The sequence below is a fragment of the Neomonachus schauinslandi genome, chromosome 4, assembly GCF_002201575.2.
Source record: "Neomonachus schauinslandi chromosome 4, ASM220157v2, whole genome shotgun sequence".
In the NCBI taxonomy this organism is placed as follows: domain Eukaryota; kingdom Metazoa; phylum Chordata; class Mammalia; order Carnivora; family Phocidae; genus Neomonachus; species Neomonachus schauinslandi.
Window position 1 is genome coordinate 41,987,322 of NC_058406.1, and position 3,789 is coordinate 41,991,110.

A 3,789-nucleotide genomic window follows, 5' to 3' on the forward strand; every position below is an offset into this window, starting at 1 on the left:
AGACTCTGGAGTCCGAGGGAGTCCAGGCGGATCCAGGGATGGGGAATCCCTGTGCCCAGCATCAAGGGACCCTGGGCCTGGCCATGAAGGGCAGAAGGGGAGGTCCTGATACCCACTCTCCCCAGAGACCCCTTGTAGGTGGCCGAGGAGGAGAGTGAGTGACCAGAGGCGCCTGCCCTAAGGGCCTGTCCCACCAGCACTCTTCTGGGACGCCCTTTTTGGGTCCTCTCCCCCTAGCCACTAGAGCCCTATGTTGCCTTAGGCCACAGACAGTGAAGCGAGAGTCACCGAGGAAGGGGCAAGGCAGGGAGAATTGGGCACAGAAGAAAGACTTGCAGCTTAAAGAGGGCAGGGGGAAGACACAGAAGAAAAAGAGACACAGGGAGTGAACTGGGAGGGGCGGGGGGGAGGAGAGAAATGGGGGGACAAAAGGGCTCAGCAGAGATGGGGAGACGGAGGATGGGGAGACGGAGGATGGGGAGACGGAGGATGGGGAGACGGAGGATGGGACGGAGGATGGGGAGACGGAGGATGGGGAGACGGAGGATGGGGAGACGGAGGATGGGGAGACGGAGGATGGAGGGACAGACAGCTGCTGGGGGACCAAGGGGAGCAGTGAGGGGCAGCAGAGAGGGTCAGGGAACAATGGGATACAGAGGGACAGGGGGATGGATGGAAGACGGGGGACAGGGGACAGAAGACAGAGGCCCAGGAAGAGACAGAAGACACAGGGGCCCTGATGGAGATAGGGATCAGGCAGGGTGGGGGACAGGTCAGTCTCAGCCTGGACTGGACAAAGGGCAGGGCAGCAGGGGCCCCCCAGCACGGCTGGGCTGGAAGGGCAGTGCAGTCACCTGGCAGGCCTGGGCACCAAGCCTGTACCCTGGCTTCCCCTCTGGGGCCTCCTGGGCAGACTCAGCTGCACTGCCCTACAGACCCCGCGGGGCCCCAAGCGGCGGTCCATCCCCCAGGGCCTCTCCAGGTACGAGATCCTAACCATTTCCACCTGACCCGAAGCCCCTTTGTGAGGGGGGCAGTAAGCACCCCGCCCCGTGATGGCAGCACAGTCCTGGCTGCAGCCCGGGCACTCGGTCGGAGCTCGAGAGGGGCCGCGGTTCTGTGTTTGCTAGAAAGCATGGCCGGGAAGGGAGCTTGGGTCCAGTCTCTTGGCGGCTCCTGCTGCAGAGGCCCACCCGCTGCTGTGTTCGCTAGACTAGGATGGAGACCTGCGGGCGTCTGGGCGGGAGGCCTCCTGGTGCCAAGAGGAGGAGCGGAGGCTCAGAGGAGACCCCAGCAAGGGAAGGGGGCAGTCACATTTACAGCTCAGGGTCAGGATGAAAGCTGCTATGACTGAGTCCCTACTGTGTGCCGGGCCTTTGTCTCCAGCTCAGTCGCCTGTCTTTTCTCTTTCTCTTTTGTTTCTCTTTGCCTTTGTCCCCCTTTCTCCCTCTCTCTGTCTCTCAGAAACTAAATGGGATCCAACTGCCAGCTCCCTGTGTGTTCTCCTGCTCATGGCTCAGCCCTTTCATTATTAATAGAAATATGTCCTCATTGTACGGCTTAATTCTGCTTATCTGGAGCAGATTAAGTGCTTACAATGACATGCAGTATTGATTCCTGAGCATCTCTTTTAAAGGAATTTTGCCACGACCTAATTAGTTCCATAAAACCAGTGGAGGATGGGACTACAGGATCAGGGGCGCCTGGGAGTCAGGAGCCCTGGGTCCTCATCCCAGCTGCCCACATGCTGTGTGGCATTCGGTTGGAATCTCCCTGCTGGGGGCCTGGACGGGGCCTGCTCTGAGAGCAGGAGGTGGGAGCCAGGTTGCCCTGAGTCCTTAAGGGCTGGAAGTGCAGTGAGTGAGAGCGTGTGCTCTGGAGCCCCATCCCCAGGTTTGAATCCCTGCTCTACCACCCGCTGGCTGTGCTTTCCCGGTCCCTCAGTCTCTGCATCTGTAAAATGGGGTCACTGTCAGGCTCCGGCAGGAAGCAGATGGGCGTCTGACCAGGGCAGGTGAGGAGGGTTGAAGGAAAGGGTTAGTTAGTTATGTACAACAGCGTGGACAGGTGGCAGGCAAACAAGGGACAGACTTTCCTGAGTGGGGGCAGTTCCAGCCCCCAGCCCATGCCTGAAGAGGGAGGACAGGGGGCCCTGCCGTGACCGCCACAGTGTGGGGGGGCCCACGTGGCTGGAGCTGGGCTCTTGAGTGAGGACAGAGCCCGCCCAGGGACCCTTGCTCTCCTCCTCCCTTCCCATGCGGGGCTCCTCACTGGCTGGAGCCAGCTGAAAGCCAGAGGGAAGGGAACCCAGGCACAGTCCCGACAGGTTGGCCCTGGACACAGAGCAGCACGCATGGCCTCCCTAGGTTGCAGGGAGAGACCGGGCACGTACACAGGTGGCAGTCTTAGTTCTGTCACCGCTTGGCTGGGTGGCTTCTCTGAACCCCGAACCTCTCTATAAAGAAGGGATTGGGGGGTGCCTGGGTGGTGTAGTTGGTTAAGCGTCGACTCTTGATTTTGGCTCAGGTCATGATCTTGGGGTTGTGGGATCAAGTCCTGAGTCAGGCTCCACGCACGGTGCGGAGTCTAAGACTCTCTCTGCCCCTCCCCAACCCTGCGCTCTCTAAAATAAATAAACCATTAAAAAAAAAGAAGAAGGGATTGACTAGATCTTTCCATCTTGCTTTGCCTCCCTGCCCCAGCCATGTGGGACAAAGAGGCGTTCCTTTGAGCTGGGTTTGAATCGTGACTGCTCTGCCTCACCTAAAGGGGGACCGGAGGCTCGACACAGAGCCGCCCGAGGAGAGCCTGGCACACAGTAGGTCTGCAGTACATGTGACTTCCCTTATTGTATTTCACTTTGGCAATGCTAAAGTAGGAATCTTCCTGGAGGACTTTTTTTTTTAACCAGGTGACCTTCAGGGTGACGTGGTGAGATGTAGGACACTGTCCAGGCCATCTGCCCAGGCCTGGATGATGAGGAGGGAGCCAGGCAGGGGAGGACAGCAACCCTGATGGAGCCTCGGTGCCCTTAGAACTGGTTTCCTTCTCCCCTCCCAGACGGCTTGGGGTGGGGTGGGGATCTGTGGCCCAGGGACGCTGTCCGTAGCCTGACCCCCCCCTTCAGGAGGCTGTTTGGGCTCTGTCTCCAAAAGGCCTGCCCTGCCGCCCCACGGCCTTCCCTGTTGACCCGAAGCCAGCGCCAGCCTGGAAGCCTGTTCTTCTACCAGCTGAGAAGTCCATGCAAGAGAGCAACGGTCTAGGCCAGGCGATCTGGCTTCCAGTGTGAGCCCTAGCCTTGGTCGGCTCACCTGCCTTGCGCCGCGTCTGGGACCAGCAGGCGGTGCGGGCCTTGTGTGGCGGGCCCCCCTCCCCGCGCCTCCCAGGCGCCCGCCCCGGCTCCCTTACACACCCCTCCACCGTGCTGCTGGTCTCGACACTAGCTCGCGGGCAGAACAAGGTCCCCACGTCTCGTTTCCAGTTTTTAATGTTTTTCTTGTAAAAACCCACAATATAAAACTGGAAGGGGAATGGAAAACAAGTTCTGTACATTTTATATACACGAGGTCTGTGATTTCAAAACCATTGGGGAGAGAAAAGGAAAACACAGTCAGAGGAACGTCGCAGGTCACGGATCCTGACAGGCATGTCCGAGCAGCCAGATCGGGCTCAGGGGATCGTCCCTGGCCAGCGCAGGCCACCCCGAGTCTGTGGGGAGCTTCGGCCTGGTGGCTCAGGCTGGGTGTATGGAGGGTGGGGACGGACGGCTAGCAGGCAAGGTAGTGTCTG